This window comes from Peromyscus californicus, unplaced genomic scaffold (genome assembly GCF_007827085.1).
Source record: "Peromyscus californicus insignis strain IS unplaced genomic scaffold, ASM782708v3 Scaffold_2__1_contigs__length_46816999, whole genome shotgun sequence".
Lineage (NCBI taxonomy): Eukaryota > Metazoa > Chordata > Mammalia > Rodentia > Cricetidae > Peromyscus > Peromyscus californicus.
In genome coordinates, this window is record NW_026294540.1 from 40787790 (window position 1) to 40805595 (window position 17806).

The window sequence follows — 17806 nt, forward strand, 5'->3', positions numbered from 1 at the left end:
CCCCCCCAAGAGTTGAGATTAAAGGTGTGTGCCGCCATACCTGACTTCCATTTTTCTCTGCTGATGACTGGACTGTGTCCCATGGTATAAGATCCTCAAGGGCCATCCATGTCTCCACATGCATCTGAATTTCTTTCTTGAAGACTGAATAATACTACGTTGTGTGAACATAGTACATTTTCTTTGTTCATTAGTCATAGCTGCTGAGCCGCCCACATTCCTATGGTTCACCTCCGTTCTCTAGCATAGCCTTTGATGCTCTGTACCACATCTTCTTGGGTGCTCTCCGCTCTTTCAAGCGCTGATGGATGTGTCTAGTGAGCTGGGCTCAAGATGACTGTCTCCCACCACCAGGATGCTGTCTGTTTTTCTAAAGCCTTGGAGTATTCGAGGACTTGAGGTCTAAAGAGAATTCCAATCAACAGAGAATAGGAACCAGAGAGAAAAATCAAAGCTCAGGCTGGTCACTTTTGAAATAACCATTCCAAGAAGCCTTTTATGAGCTTCTTAGGTATCCTCATGGCATTGCATGAGTGTGAGCCTACACCTTCAGCCATGCTCTGGACGTTACATGTTTTCCTTTCCTAGTCACTGTTCTATTGCTGTGAAGAGACACCATGACCGTGGCAACTCCTACAAAAGAAAGCATTTAATTGGGGGCTGGCTTACAGTTTCAGAGCGTTAGTCCATTACCATCATGGCGGGTTGCATGGCAGCAGGCAGGCAGGCATAGTCTGGAGAAGTAGCTGAGACTTCGACATCCTGATCTGTAGGCAGCAGGCAGAGACAGAGACAGAGACAGAGAGAGACAGACTGATAGACACACACATACACACACACACACACACACACACACACACACACACACACACACACAGACAGAGACAGCAGGCCTGGCATGGCTTTTGAAACCTCAAAGCCCACCCCATTGTCGCATACTCTCCAACAAGACCACACCTCCTAACCCTTCCCAACATTCCACCAGCTGGGAACCAGGCACTCAAATATATGAGCCCATGGGGGACATTCTTATTCAATCCACCTCACCGGCTGTCTTAGTTAGGGTTCTGTCGCTGTGAAGAGACACCATGACCACCACAACTCTTATAAAAGAAAATATTTCATTGGAGTGGCTGCTTACAGTTCAGAGGTTCAGTCCATTATTGTCATGATGGGAAGGAAGGACGGCCGCATGCAGGCAGACATGGTGCTGGAGAAGGAGCTGAGAGTTCTCACATCTTAATCTGCAGGCAGCAGAAGCAACTGTGTCACACTGGCCCGACTTGAGCTTGTAAGACCTCAAAGCCCGCCTCCACTGTGACACACTTCCTCCAACAAGGCCACACCTACTCCAACAAGGCCACACCTCCTAATAGTGCCACTGGCTATGGGCCAAGCATTCACAAGAGTCTGTGGGGGCCATACCTATTCAAACCACCACTCTGTCTTACTATTTTAATTTCATGGCACCTGCTTCCTAGGCTCACCTTCCAAAATAAACCACCTGTATCCACATCCCATGAAGCTCTGCTTCGAGAGTGGCGGGTGACCTCCATTAGATACCTCCTGATTCTCTTCCCTCCGCCCCTACAAAAGAACATTCAATTCTGTTTTACCGTTCCCCATTACAGCATTAAAACATATTAAAATGCAAAGTAAATTAAAATGTACAAGTATTAAAATGCCGCTTATTTTGGAATAGCTACTGGAAACAATAGGTGTCTTGTAGTTTGGGAATTCTGAGAAGATACCCAGGCAGGCTCAGACTAAGAACAAATCAATTAATCAATCAAACAAACAACAAAGCCAACTTGGCTTTCCAGGTCTGCACGTCCAACCAAAAACGGAAAATCTCAGTAGGACAATGTTGTATCTGGATTGTGTTGTTTGAATGCTATATCACCACAGGACTGGATATGTACTTTCTTTCTTTCTTTTTTTCTTTTTTCTTTCTTTCTTTTTTTTTTTTTAAGATTTATTTCTTTATTTTGTACACAGTGTTCTGTCTGCAGGCCAGAAGAGGGCACCAGATCTCATTACAGATGGTTGTGAGCCACCATATGGTTGCTGGGAATTGAACTCAGGACCTCTGGAAGAGCAGCCAGTGCTCTTAACCTCTGAGCCATCTCTCCAGCCCCGCACTTCCCATTCTGAGTTACTATCTGTAACCATTAATCTTCATTGTCAACTGGACAATTTAGAATCACCTAGGAGATGGGTGGGATACTCAGGAAGTGTCTATGAGGACCTCTCCAGGGAGGATTCTCTGAGGGGGAGGACGGACCTAGAGTGTGTGAACAGCACCATACTATGGTCTAGGGACCCTGGCAGAATCAACGGGAAACAAAGAGAAAGCCAGCAAAATGTTGGCATCCCCCCTGCTTCCTGGCAGATCCCGGGGAGTCACAGCGGTACGCCGTTAGCTGTTTATGCTCCCAGGAGCTCAGTGCCTTGCCCAGGTAGGGGCACGCTGGAATAGAGGTGTTGGTCTCTTCTAGGGACTTGCTAGGAGGGCGTTCTGTTGGCTCAGCAGTTGGTGATCAGTGAACTCCACAGGGTGCCATCAGGGCTAGGGGGAAGACGAGCCTGAGGAAGCTGATGCATGTCATCTGGAGTGCGGGGATAGTCCTGAACCTGGAGATAGCCCCCTGACAAGGCTCAAGGAAGAGGCTAACCAGAGCTTCTCTAGTTAGAGGACACCATGAGGAGACATGGTAGAAGGCCGGATCGACCTGTGAGGGAGTGGCCTGAGGAGGGAGCTGTAGAGTCAGGACCTCATCCCTGCCACCTCGCAGGCTCCAGGCTTCACAGAACACCCTAATAGGAAAGTGAAGGGCAGCGAAGGAGGCTGCTCTATTTACGTTTAGGTCAGGCTGGGAGTTTGTGAGCTAGGGCAGGGGCATGAGAAAGGCTTGAATGAAATGAGATTAAAGTTTGATTTAGATTGGACTGGACTTTGTAATAACAGCAAGTCAAACTGCTTGTTAACACCCGAAGGTGACAGGAAAAGCGATAAAATGTGCCCTAGATTCTTCCAGAAGAAAAGGGAGGCCACATAGAATAATTTAAAAAGACAGCCATGTGAAAAGTGCTCTTTCATGATTTCCCTTCACTACATAGTCCAGTTGGTACAAAAATCCAGCTGGTATAAAATTATCAGAATTTGCTCAGTACATTAGTGCTGGGTGGGGGGAGGGAGGCCACTTTCCCGACTCCCAAGAGAGTAAGCAAGCGAACAAGCAAGGCAGCCCACTCCACCAGCCAACACCGCATCCTCATTCTTCTCAGTCTGCCCCCAGCCTTGTGAAGCAGAGGCTGCGGAAGCCGGGCTGGTCTTCAGGCTGCCCAGGTGCACGGTTTTCAGGAGACCGGCAAGGCCACTGCGAAGTCCTGTGTTCGTGTTTACTTCTGAGGGGAGCTGTCACTTACGAAGCAGAAATAAACTTGCTTTGAGACATGAGACAAGAGCCTTCTGCTTTTCCCAACAGCCCTTCCAGGGGCAAATGGGTGGTGGTCTATGCCTTTAACCCCAGCTGAGAGGCAGAGGCAGGAGGATGCCTTGTGAGTTCCAAGCCAGCCAGGGCTACATAGCAAGACACTGTCTCAAACAAAAAGACCCCTCCTCCCCCTAACACGCACACAATCACACACACACACACAACCCTTGCAGAGACCACCTTGGTCTCCCCTTCATCCCTTCCAAGTTCTCCCCCTGGATCTCAATTCTTCCTGCTGTGCACAATCAGAAGCGGCTCCCTCTTCTGAGTGGACCACAGCAGATCCCACTCGTGGGAGCCTGGGCCCTACCTAGGTCGGCGACCTCGGGCTATCTATCTCTCTCTTCCCTGGAGTCTGAGGCTGGCTGCTCCGGGCGGCCGGGGCCCCGTGAGCTGCAGGCTCGCGTCCAGCCGGCAGAGGGCGCTCGGCTCCCCGCCGCGGGGCTCCGGCCGAGAGGAGGCGCCGGGGCTCGTGAGCATCTCCGGGCGGCCGGGAGGGGGTGCGCGCCTTGGGCCGCTGCAGCCGGGCTGCTGTCACCGCGGACCGCACCTCGCTGGCGGGTGGGCGGGAGCGGCGGCGTCTTTGTCCGGCGAGGCGTCCTCAGCCCCGGCCATCCCTGCGATCGGAGCCGGGCGGCCTGGGCGGTGCCCAGCGGTGAAGTGCGCGGGCCAGAGAGAGGGCTGGTTGCGGCCACGGCCCCAGGTACCCCGGTGCCCCAAGCTCGCCACCTGCGCCACCTCTGCCCGCGCTCTGTCAAGTTGCAGAAGACCCGGGTGGGTCAGGAGTCTGGACGCGTGGGCGCGTTGCAAACTCCAGCTGCGAAGGAGCTGCGTGCGGAGGTAGCCCGGCCCGGGATGCTCCCGGAGGCTGCCCTGGCCTCTCTGCACACCCTTCTTGGCTCCTCCAGACCCAGGTGAGCGACTCCTGTCCCGGCGTCCCGATCCGGCTGGAGACAGGTGCAGAGCGGGGCGGAGGCGGCTCCTTTTGCTGGCTTCTCTGGCATCAGGGAGCGCGCTCCCCGCTGCCCACATCCTCTGCTCCGCCGGAGAGAGGCTGCAGCCCACTCGCACCTTCCGGGGATGCCAGGTTGAGCACCGTGTTTCAGAGGCGACAGCGGGTTAGCCGAAGCGAGCTCCCTCCCCCTCCCACCCCCGGCTCGGGATAATTCGGTCCGTGTCTTCGTCTTAATTTAGCACCGATGTGTTATTTCCTTGGAGCTCTAGAATGGTAAGGCTTGCTACATCCATTTTTTTTTTTCCAACCCCCCTTCATTCTGAGGCTATGCAGGGAAGGAACTACAGGCTTGCAAGTGATGCTACTACCGTTCTATTTTAAATACAAACACCCAGAGAAGTACGCTTGGCGGCGGGCCAGAGGCGCCTGCACTCTTTTGTTATGTAAGAGCTTAACAAAAATATTTGCTGGTTGGTAAAGTTAAGAGCGGTTACCAGAGAATGTAAGAGTGCAGGAAGTCGGAGCCATAATTTCTGTCTTAGCTCAAAACTTTCCTTCAGGATAAGCATGTGATGGCTTCGGTATCATTTAAAGGCGACACGAGGTCCTTTTAAAAAAAAAATCCATAAGGTAGAATTTCAAGGGTTAAAACACGAACAGGTTTTTATGAAGTCTGTTATACAAATCACTGGGACGTCTCTGACTAACGATGGGAAGCGATTTAAAGAAATAGATCCTTCCCTTCCCCACACACAGCCTTTTTGGCTTTTAAACTATTAGGTAATTTTATTTTGCTGTCATGTGGAACTGGCTAATTGTGAGTTAACAGTTATTAAAGATATCCTCACACATACAGTTATTTTTCAGGTAAAAAGATGAAAGTGAGAAGCATAGGAAACGCAAATGTCCAGGCGTTTCCATGTTTTCCACCCCCTTATATTCTGTTCTGACTGGCTCAGGGTGATGGTGTTTGTTATGTTTATGGTTTTCTGGCGATTGTCACGTGGAGTCCGGTGAGACTGTTGGTGAGCATCACTTCTTTTAGTTTCTTAGCAGCCTAAGGTGTGGCTCCGTGGGTTCGAGGTACCTCAGCCTTGCGGGTGGAGTGGAGGGAGAGAAACTTGTGTTGGAAACTAGCCTGTGTCTAGTTTCATCTAAGTAATTTTTTCACTTGTTTTTTCTGCAAAGAAAAACTGATGTGTCCACAGAGGATACCCATGGGGGGATTAGTGGGGTACAGTGCATTGTGCAGAGGGAGCCCTGAAAGTTCAGTAGTCCTGTGGGGGCGCTCCTTTTTGTTTGCATGATAAAAAAATTAAGTTTCACCAAGGATTGTTTTTCCCACTGAATTGACATTTTCTTATACTATATCAGAGTGGGAACTAGTCAATAACATGCAAAACGCCTTTCTGTTATATTTAAGGACAGAGCAAAAGCTGGCATCTTTTATAAGTCCACACATTTCCACACCTTGGGGCGGGCTCACCGAGGCTTCATGGGAGCTTATGTAAGACCTACTACAGTGCTTCTCGGTACTCGGTTAAACTCCCTGCTTAGGCTATTACATAATTGGCATCGAACTAGGCTGTCAGAACTGAGATTGCGGGGGAGGATGGATTAAAAAAAAAATCTAGGCTCGTGCTTGCACACATACACTTGAGTGCACACGCACACACACAGACACATGGGTTTTTGTTTTTTTCTTTTAAATAATGAATTGCTGCTTCCAAATGAGAGGGAACAGCAGGGATGGTGGTTTGTGAACAGGAGATAAGAACAGTGTTGGGAGGGCTGCTGGAATAGATAACTGTTCTGTTTAGCAATTTATGGAGACCCGAATGCTGGCTAGAAATACCGTAGCCCTTTATACCTTCTGGCAGAGGTCCAGAGCCTGGGAAGCTGGTACATCTTGGGCTTCTGGTCCCTGCCCTGTCCTGGGCTTACTTTAGGGGGCCCTTGGGAGGAGCACTGGCCATGTGTTTATGTGGTCATACTTAGGTTTGTCTATGTAGTTTTGAATTTTTGAATTTAATTTTATTTTATGTGCATTGGTGTGAGGGTGTCAAATTCTCTGGCACTGAGTTACAGACAGGTGTGAGCTACCATGTGGGTGCTGGGAATTGAGCCCGGGTCCTTTGGAAGGGCAGCCAGTGCTCTTAACAACTGAGCTGTCTCTCCAACCCCCAATAATTAATTTAATTTTATGTACGTTGGTGTGAAGGTGTCAGATCCCCTGGAACTGGAGCAATGGACAGTTGTGAGCTGCCATATGAGCACTGGGACTTGAACCCAGGTCCTTTGGAAGGGCAGCCAGTTCTCTTAACTGCTGAATCATCTCGCTAGACTCTTAGATTCTTTTTTAAATAGGGGTGATTCTCTTGACACCACCTTAGCCCCCAGGTATAGAAACCTATGTTTCTATGATCCTCGAAACTGTTCCATTTGCTAAGTTATGCTTAAATGTTACCTTATAAAATAGCCTTTTTTTAAAAAAAAATATTTATTTTATGGGTGTGAGCATTTGCCTACATGTATGTGTGCCATGTGGGAATGCAGTACCCATGGGGGCCAGAAGAGGGCATCAGATCCCCTGGAACTGGAGTTAAAAATGGCTGTGAGCTACTATGTGAGTACTGGGAATCGAACCGAGGCCCTCTAGAAGAGCAGCCAATGCTTTTAACTGTTGAGCTATCTTCCCAGTCCCTCTGAAACCACATAGAGTTACTGACACCACACAGGTTCCTGGAGACCAGCCCCATGTCTTGTAATCTCTCAGGACTTCTTTTTGGATCTGAGGTAATCTGGAGAAAATACAGCATTAGGTTAAGGTATATGTGGAAAGGGCTGCAGCTCGTCCCCATCTCAGAGGCAGGCTGCCAAGGAAGAAGGAAGAAAAAAACAACCACGGAAAGACACTCATTAAAAAAATGGGAACAGAGAGCACTAGCTTCGTTGGGGACCTTCTGTACAAACTCCTTAGCATCTCTCTCAAGTATGAATTTTAAATAGTGTACAAACAAACCCAGGCTTGGGAAATAACCCACAAGAAGCAAGGCAGGTTGGGAAGGACCAGATGAGCCACCAGACTGTCTGATTGGCAGTTTTATCAGCAGGTAAAAGCCTTTAAACAATGCCTGAGAGGGAGTCTTTTGCAAAGAGCTGAGGTGGGTTTCCTTTACTGAACCAATTTTTACTTTATGTTGGAACTTGAATGTCTTCAGATCTTCCCATCTTGACCCTTCCCACCAGCACATGCCTTATGCGCTCATCTATCATCAGTCACTGTCATCTATTTCTATCCATTGTCTGTCATCCATCATCTACAATTTGTTATCCATCCATCATCAATCACCTGTCATCCATCATCTACAATTCATCATTCATCATCATCATCACCCATCACCAGTCACCTGTCATCCATCATCTACAATTCACCATCCATCCATTGTCCATTACCCATCACCAGTCACCTGTCATCCATCATCCATCATCATGATCATCACCCATCACCAGTCACCTGTCATCCATTATCCACAATTCATCATCTATCATCATCATCACCCATTATCAGTCACCTGTCATCCATCATCCATCATCACGATCATCACCCATCACCAGTCACCTGTCATCCATCCTCCACAATTCATCATCATCACCACCCATCACCAGTCACCTGTCATCCATCATCCATCATCATGATCATCACCCATCACCAGTCACCTGTCATCCATTATCCACAATTCATCATCTATCATCATCATCACCCATTATCAGTCACCTGTCATCCATCATCCATCATCATGATCATCACCCATCACCAGTCACCTGTCATCCATCCTCCACAATTCATCATCATCACCACCCATCACCAGTCACCTGTCATCCATCATCCATCATCATGATCATCACCCATCACCAGTCACCTGTCATCCATCCTCCACAATTCATCATCACCACCACCCATCACCAGTCACCTGTCATCCATCATCCATCATCCATCATCATCATTACCACCCATCACCAGTCACCTGTCATCCATCCTCCACAATTCATCATCATCACCCATCACCAGTCACCTGTCATCCATCATCCATCATCCATCATCCATCATCATCATTACCACCCATCACTAGTCACCTGTCATCCATCCTCCATAATTCATCATCATCACCCATCACCAGTCACCTGTCATCCATCAGCCACAATTCATCATCCATCCATTGTCCATCACCCATCACCCACCCATTGACAAAGACAGTGTCCTTCACCAAACCCACCAGACTCCCCTTATGAACCCTCTCCTCAACTGTGGCTTGTTTTCTGGCCTGGAAGATCTGCCCTTTCAACACTTAGGCTATGTTACAAGACCCCTTTTCAAAACAACCATCCCCCCAACAACAGACCCCAGTGGTGATCTTTATGATGTGGTGGATTTTATGATGTGTACATTATATGACATTAAACTTATTCTGTACAAAACCATTACCATCCCTGAGTTTGCTAGCTTTCTGTTGCTGTAACAAAATACCAGAGCCTGAATACTTACAGGAGTGTTCAACCCATGACTTGCAGCCGGTTGCATGTGACCAAATCTAGCTATGAATATGGCTCAACATTGTAAACTTACTTAAAACATTGAGACTTTTTTTTTGTAACTTTGATTGTGTTGTTCTGAAGCATAAACTTTACAGGTGACATGTGTCTCAAAGTCAAAAGGTTGGACACTCCCGAAACAAAAGAAATTAATTAATATTTAACCTATATTTCTTTTTTTGTGTGTAACTATTAATTAAGGAAGAAGTTATGAATTTGAGGAGGAGTGAGAGGCAGGAGGCACAGGAAGAGTTAGAGGGGAGAGAATGATGTAGAAATCATATAATGGGTACTCATGTATGAAATTCTCAAAAAAAGTGAAAATAGAAAAAAAAGCAAAACTTTTCTTATTCATTTGTTTATATAAAACAGATGAGACTGCCTCTACCTATCGAGTAATTCTATCCAACAGAAATATAATGTGAGCCTTACATGTAATGCTTTCTGGTAGTCACCTTGACAAGTAAAACCAAACAGAGTTAGTCACAGTGTATTTCATTAGTTCATATCTAATATAGTCATAAAATGGTAATTTCCCTGGCACATGTGTAGAGATCAGTAGACAACTCTGTGGAGTCAGTTGGGTTCCAAGGATAGAACTCAGGTCTTCAGACTTGGTGGCAAGCTCCTCTACCTGCTGAGCCATCTCACAACCCCCAAATCTTGTATTTTATTTTATTTTTTGGTTTTACGAGACAAGGTTTCTCTGTGTAGCCCTGGCTGTCCTGGAACTCGATCTGTAGACCAGGCTGGCCGGGAACTCAGAGATCTGCCTGCCTCTGCTTCAAAACCCTGTATTTTATATTAAGAAAGCTGCATTTCAGGTATTCAGTAGCCGCATCCGAGTGAATGGCTGCTGCCCTGGAGCCTTTTACAGCGGACTTTAGGCTTCCAGAAACATATCACGGTGTACACAAAATTCTGACGTCATCTCTAGCACTGCATTTATTAATTCTAAGACATTTATTCACATTGGTTCTCAAAAAGAACACAACCCGTTGCTGTGGTGAGATATCCGTAATTATGGACAGGCATGATGTCCTTGTTCTCATTACTACAGAATCTAATGGAGGAAGTGGTCAGTCCTGTGGGTCAGGCTGGGGTGGACAAGAAGGGCTTTGATAGGTGACGCTTCCAGAGATGAAGGGTGCAGCACTTCAGGAGAAGGCAGGAGGAAAGGCAGGGGTTTGTGCAGCAGCGCAGCTAGCGTGTTCTCAGGAGCTTGGTTTACTTGGAGCCAGGCATGTGAGTGGTTTGCGGAGGGAGTGGTGTGGCTGGGCTGGAGCTGGGGGCTGAGCTACGGGAAGCCACCTGCAAGGGAGCTTGGATTGCTCTTCCTCTTAGTAAGCTGTGGGAATCCGTGCAGTGGGGCTTATGTTCTTGCTTCAGCATGCAGACAAGGCATTGCCTTTTCTCATTTCCATTTGTCTTCTGCAAGACAGGGGTTCTGAAATGCCGGGTTATTATGAAGATTTTGGGAACTAGTGGTGCTCCCACCCGGGACCCCTGAGACTATAGAGACCATCTCCCTGGTAGATTCCATACAATAAGTTCATACTGGTTCTTCAATGTGCCTGCACTCCAGGGGCACCCAGAGAACAAGAATATACGTCCTTGAAGCATGTCTTGGCTGGTTTTGTGTGTCAACTTGACACAAGCTAGAGTCATTAGAGAGGAAGGAGCCTCAGTTGAGGAAATGTCTCCATGTGATCCAGCTGTAAGGCATTTTCTCAATTAGTGATCAATGGGGGAGGGCCTGGCCCATGATGGGTGGAGCCATCCCTAGGCTGGTGGTCCTGGATTCTATAAATAAGCAGGCTGAGCAAGCCTTAAGGAGCAAGCCAGTAAGCAGCACCCCTCCATGGCCTCTGTGTCAGTTCCTGCCTCCAGGTTCCTGTCCCATTTGAGTTCCTGTGCTGACTTCCTTCAGTGATGAACAGTGCTGTGGAAGTGTAAGTCAAATAAACCCTTTCCTCCCCAGCTTGCTTTTTGGTCATGGTGTCTCTTCACAGCAGTAAAATCCTAACTAAGACAGAGCATAAGAATCAAGCTTAGGGTTGGCACCTGGGAATTCCTTCAGTGTTTTGTTTTGTGTGTGTAGATACCTGTTTCTGGTTGTGCAAAGTCTATCTCCTTTTCTATATGAGTCTCAGGGTGTTACATCAGCTTCCATGTTCTGTTGCTGGTCATAGTCTGTAGACACCACTCTGGCCGCAGGGGTGATTCCCAGTGCCCCAGGGTTCCTCTGTATGAGGTTGACCAGTTGCTACTTAGGCAGCCTGTGAGCCTCCACAGAATGTCCTTATTTAATCTGGCTTCCACCCATGCATACATAATCTTCACAGACCAGCCAGGACACCTTTACTTTGTCTATACTCTTACGTACATGTTTTCATTTGTGAGCTTATATGTGTGCCAGAGATCAGCCTGGGGTGTTATTCCACAAGAGCTGTCCAGCTTGCATTTCGAGACAGAGTCTCTCACTGGGACCCAGCATGTGCCAATTAAGCTAGGCTGGCTGGCCACCAGTGAGCTTCGGTTCCCCTAGTGTAGAGGTCACAGCTACACCCAGCTCTTTATGTGGGTGACAGGGATCGAACTTGGGTCGCGTTGCTCTGTGCGGCAAGCCCTTTAACAGCTGAGCTGTCTTCTGCGCCCCTGTTTCTTTATTAGCAAACAATCACTTTTGGGCTGCTCTCTGCCGTGGGTTGTGTACTTCCAAGTGATCAGAGCTGTTTCGTTTTCAGTAGCTCTGTGTGGCCATCCATAACAACACCTGCTTTTCTCTGGTTATCAGGGCTCCCCCTCAACCACGGTTGATGACAGACTGACTTTCAGCTTTGCCGTGGTCGCTGTCCGTCACAAAGTCTCTGTTTTGAGGTGAAGCCACTCTAGGGACACCGCGCGGGGGGGGGGGGGGGCTCTGAATGTCACTTTTACATGGCACCTTCTTTAATGACCCCTGACGTTCTTTGAGAACTCTGACGGGATCGTGAAGGAAATGATTGATTTTCCTTAGCTTGCCGACTGAAACTCTTTCATTGCTCTGCAGAGTTTCAGTGGCAATTTTGGCACTGTATTTTGATCTTAGATTCTATCCTCACAGAATCAGCTTAGAAAAGGGGACAGAAAGCAGGTGACCGGCACTCAAGAGATCAGTAGGTTTATTTGGCAGGAGGGTGCTCTTCTATGCAAACGAAGTGAAAATAACCCAGATAAAACTGAAGGAGCAGTGGTAAGCTGCTGATTTAGTGGGTCTCCTGGTGGGAGGGAAATGCTTTCAGCCCTTCCTTGCTCCCACTCATAAGGAAACACGTTTTTTGAAGATGTAACTTTTTGGTACCTAGGGACTCACGTGGCTGCTCTTCTGTTTGCGTTCCAACAGTGCTGTGCGTACTATGAATTATTCTGGGAGTGGCATGGCGGTAGTGGTGGGGTGTTGTGGTAGTTCTTAAGATAGACAGGCTATTAATATATTATCAGACAGGAGTGAATTCTTTTCATTCCATCTGGGCTTGGCTTTGGACCCGCTTAATTTCCTCAGTGTAGTGTGTGTATGGTTCCCACGTGGGCACCTGCTCCCTGTTTCCACCCCCTGTCCTCCATTCTCGGTCCAGCTCTCTTTCCCTCCTCTGCCTCCCCGATGCCTCTGCCTCCTCCTGGCCACAGCTTTGCTTTGAGGGAGACCTCCTGCACTGCAGGGAAGAAGCTGGGAAGGCGTTGCCACTGACTGTGGGTGGAGAGAAAGAATTGAAAAGCTGCACAGAAACCTCCAGATTGGGAGAGAATTTCTGTATTGTCTTTTGGGCATCATTGGTGATGGGCAGAACACCTAGACATTGACGTATGGGAGAAAATTGAGGGATTTTTGAGCAATAAATAAATTTAATTGTCTATAATATCATTCCTCCAATCTTGGCTTTTTTTTTTTCAGAAAACGTTTGAATTTTCAGTTTTGTTCAGGTGAAAATGGTTGAAAATTGATTCTTGTGTCACTCAACCCAAGAATAGCAAAAATGTTGTGATATCTATCCCGGTAGGATTTTGGAGAGAATTTTGTGTCTTTTCCACTACTTATCAAATCTTGCTATATAATTGGGAAAAAGAAAAGCAATTTTTTTTGCTAATTTTTTTGGAAATAGCTTTTTAAAGGATGTAAATAATATTTTCAATGTTGTAGGGTTCATAGTTCCATTGATTCTTAATTTCTCCTGAAGTAAAATAAAATAAACATGGATGAGGATAAATTTTGTAGCATTTAAGACATTGAGGAGCCACAAAATGGACACAATCATCACACATCAGAGGCATGTTTCCTCAGACAAAAAAGATGTCAGCCGGGCGGTGGTGGCGCACGCCTTTAATCCCAGCACTCGGGAGGCAGAGCCAGGTGGATCTCTGTGAGTTCGAGGCCAGCCTGGGCTACCAAGCGAGTCCCAGGAAAGGCGCAAAGCTACACAGAGAAACCCTGTCTCGAAAAATGAAAAAAAAAAAAAAAAGATGTCAACTTCTTCAAATATTTCATTTCTGCGAGGGTTTTGATGATCATTTTTCAGATCATTAACTACTCAAGGGATAAAGACAGAGAGAAAATGTAGTCCTGTAATCCACAGAGGATTAATCAGAAAATAAGATTAAGTAGCCCCCAGCTCCTAGACTTAGCCCACAGGAGCTCATGGGATGGTACCCACGGGAAAAGTGGTGTAATTACTGTATAGGACTCAGCTCGAACTCCGTTTCAACAGGATGCATTATCACAATGCTGTCGCTCACAAGCACACTTACTGACTCTCTCCTGTGTTTCCTCTATCTTTTTCTTTCTCAGGTTTCCACAGCTGGATTGTCTGTTAGACCAGATCGTCACCAGTGACCCGGAAGCTTGTTTGGAGGGTCAAGGTGAGTTCACACACACTCCTCTTTGGTTTATTATTCTGTTTGCAATCACCCCCTTGAGTTCCTCCCATTTCCTGGCATCTCACGGTCAATAGCTGCCACTGTTTTTATTTGTTTATTTTTGTAAGTGATATCATTAATTAAATAAGCCACTGAAAATGAGTTCTCACACAAAAACTTATTTCATTTTGTCTTTTTACAAGTGTGAAGAATGCATTCAGATGGCAATTGGAACTCAAGTTCAAGCTTCATGTTTTGTTAATGATTTTAAAGATGTAGTAGACGTCTCTTTCTTAGTGGTAATTAATCTACTGCAACAAAAGGTTATCTTGTTATCATAGTCACATCGACAGACAGAAATGAGGCAAGGAGCTGCAGCAGCGTATGGGACTTGGTAAACTCCGTGCAGAACCAGCACTTAGAAGCAGAGGCAGGAGGATTACTGCCAGCTGGAGGCCAGCCTGTGCTCTATAGTAAGTTTAGGCTGAACTGCTTTGCCTCTCTCTCAAAAATAGAAACTGATGAATGAAAAAACCCCAAACCCAAGAGAGCAAAGCCATCCGGGTGGCGGGTCAGTGCTCTTTAAACAAAACCTACTTAACCAATTTCGGAAGCTATAGTGAGCAACCATGGCCATGGAGAGTTTCAGACATTTGAGAAAAGCTTTGTGGGAGTGGGAGTGGCGGTGGTGGGTAGCCCATATGGCATTATGTGCAAATTAGACAAAAGCATTCCTTCCATATGACATTTCATTCCCATCTAATTGGAAATTTGTTGAACTAAACCGATCGTTGGAAAAAGAATCTTTATTACCATATGCTAGAAAATTATAATGCAAATGGTCAAATTACCTATCAGGAATGCATCCAAATTTTAAGGAAGATACAATTTAAAAAATAATTGAAGTCCCAGTAGCAAGTGCCTCCTAAGTGTGGCTTTCCCCACAGTGCAGTCTGAACGCCCTGCAGGCAGTTCTGCTTTGTTCAGACCTAATTCATGGTGGGTGGGGAAGGGAGCTTTTTATTATGTTCTAGTCATAGGAGATGGAGGATGGAATTAGGAGTTTGAGGCATGGCTTTTATTGAACATTTAGGTGGTTTGAAAGGAATTTAACAGACGTGTAGAAAGCTTCTATAGTTTTGGGGTAGTTTGATCTTTCTGGGGGTAAAATTGGGGAAGAAAATGGAAACTCTTTGAAATGAACTTCATGGCTAATCCCTGTAGTTCTGTGCTTGGTTGTCATCTTGGCACACCCAGGAAGGAAGGAACCTCATTTGTGGAATTACCTCTCTCAGCTTGGCCTGTGAGCCTGTCTGTGGGGACACTTTTCTTGATTGCTGACCGATGTAGGAGGGTCCAGCCCACTGTGGGCAGCACCATCCCTGGGCAGGCGGTCCTGGGCTGTGTAAGGAAGGCAGCTGTGGCCCCTGCTTCAGTTCCTGCCGTGAGTTCCTGTCTTGCCTTCTCTTGATGATAGACAGTAAGTATAAGCTGAAATAGACCCTTTCCTTTCCAGATTTGTTGAGTGTTTCATCACAGCAACAGAAAGCAAACTAGGAAAGTGTTATAAAGAATATTTTCAGGTCCCATCCCACTTCAGTCAGGTGAGCTGCCAGCTGTGTGGTACTTTAATTTCCAAAGACCGCTTAAACCTGCATTATCTTTAGGACCAGGAAGTTGATTTCAGGATGTTGAGTGTGTTCATAACGACCAGCCCTTCCTTCCTTGCAAGTTTTCATAATGAATCTTCTGATGAAATTGAAAGCTATTATCTCAGTGTTGATGTGTGCTTGGTAGATACTGATAGGCAGATACGGGAGAAAAGGCACAGTACTTTGGGGCCAGATAGGTAGAAGGTAGGAGCATATGATTAGTGATTGAAAAGTTGTTGAGAGAGGCTGGGGAGATGGCTCAGTCAGCCGTTTAGGCATGAGGACCTGAGTTAGAATCCTTAGCACCCACCTAAAAAGCTGGGTCCATGTCTGTAATGCTAGCATTGGAGGCCGGTAGAGACAGGAGGGCCTTTGGGCCTCACTGGGGAGCCAGTCTAACTGATTGGCAAGCTCCAGGTGCAGAGCCCTGTCTCAAAGCATAAGGTGGAGAGTGACAGAGGACACACGATTGATCTCTGGCCTCCATGGGCATATGCTGACATGTGTACACACCTGCACACACCTTGCACACATGTGTGCGCACACACAAGTTGCTGAAACAAAGCATGTCAAACCACACACAGAAAATACACGGCCTCAGATGTACAGCTTCCCTTCCCTGGGGCCTGGAACTCCAGGGCCCGCCCTGTGGGATGGTGGGCTCTAAAGCAGTTTTCCCAGGGATGCCTTGCTCAGTGCATCTGTACATCTTGCCTTGAGAATAACCCTGAACAGGCCTGGGCAGTAACCATCACTCCTGTGAACACCCATGTCATTCCTATGTTATTCTCGTGACCTGGGTCCTCCCTGTCTCTGCGTGGTGCAGGACTTGGTACTGTTCATACAGAAGCCGAGGAAGGTAATTAGGAGAATCAGTGAGATTTTGGGTGAATTTCTGTTGTTTATGTCTGGAATCTCCCTGCCCTCTCAACACACAAATAATCAACATTTTGAAGAAAAGATAATTCATATCATTTTTTATGAGAGACAGACAGACAGAGAGAGAGAGAGAGAGAGACAGAGCACACAGAAGGAAAGTGGAATCAGGGAGGCTGATGGTATTCACCCCCTCTAGAATTTGCTTCTCAGCTTACCCTGAGTTATTGTGTTTGGTTTTTCCTTTGTCTTTAAAGTACCATGGAGAGTAGGGGAATGGAGACATTTTTGGAGCTGATGTTTGGCACCTGTGATATTGAACTAATAATTTTGTGTTTCATTTTCCCTCACCTTTCAGCAGGGAGGATGATCATTTACTTGTAGAAAACACCGAGGGAAATGTTTGCAAGCAGCATCTTAATGAATGTTAAAATGAAACAGAATGATAGATCTGATGCTGGTCTGATGTGTCTTATCACTATGCAGTTCAAATAATGGTGCCGCTTATTTTTAAGAGGATATCGGGTTTGAGGATTGTGTAAAGATATGTATCTCTGACAGGAACTGAGATTTAACCAGGATGGATAGCTTTTTAAGAAAGGGAAGTGAGTGGGCTGTTCCATGGTGGGGACCATTAGGTCTCCTCTAGTCCTCTGCTTGGTATATGCTTAGTTAGAAGGACCTTACGCCATTCCCATGGTCAGGACCTCTACGGGAAGGGAAGCGGCTTTGCTCAGTGCTGTGCGGGGTCTAGAACACACCTCATTTCTCACAACAGCCATAGGCAGGAAGGTGTGTCCTTCGTGGAGAGAGGGGAGTTGGGACTGCAGCCAGGTACCACTCACTTGACTAAACCCGTGGGCCTTGGGCAGACTCCTCTCGGTTAGGTTTGTCTTAGTTAGGGTTTCTGTTGCTGTGATACAACACCATGACTGAAAGTGACTTGGGAAAAAAGGGTGTATTCCACTTATATTTAACACATCGTAGGAAGGAAGGAAGTCAGGACAAGAACTCAAACAGAGCAGGAACCTGGAGGCAGGAGCTGATGCAGAGGCCATGGAGGGGTGCTGCTTACTGGCTTGCTCAGCCTGCTTTCTTATGGAACCCAGGACCACCTGTCAAGAGGTGGTACCACTCACTATAGGCTGGATCTTTCTCTGTCAGTCGCTAAATAAGAAAATGCCTGGGGGCCTGGAGAGATGGCTTAGAGGTTAAGAGCACCGACTGCTCTTCCAGAGGTCCTGAGTTCAATTCCCAGCACCCACATGGTGGCTCACAACCATCTGTAATGAGATCTGGTACCCTCTTCTGTATACATAATAAATAAATAAATCTTTTTT

The 17806-nt window shown here is 46.8% G+C and overlaps 1 protein-coding gene across 4 annotated transcripts in view; it reads left to right on the top strand.

Moving 5' to 3' along the window:
* Nucleotides 1-3983: 3983 nt before the first annotated feature.
* Mtus2 (microtubule associated scaffold protein 2) overlaps nucleotides 3984-17806 on the top strand; it is a 370144-nt gene continuing 356321 nt past the window's right edge. The window contains exons 1-3 of one of the 4 annotated variants that reach the window (XM_052754545.1): nucleotides 3984-4725; nucleotides 13871-13941; nucleotides 14280-14411. The gene's annotated coding sequence lies outside the window, so the exon portion shown is untranslated. The remainder of the gene's footprint in view (nucleotides 4726-13870; nucleotides 13942-14279; nucleotides 14412-17806) is intronic. The other 3 variants (XM_052754544.1, XM_052754543.1, XM_052754542.1) reach the window with 3 other exon arrangements.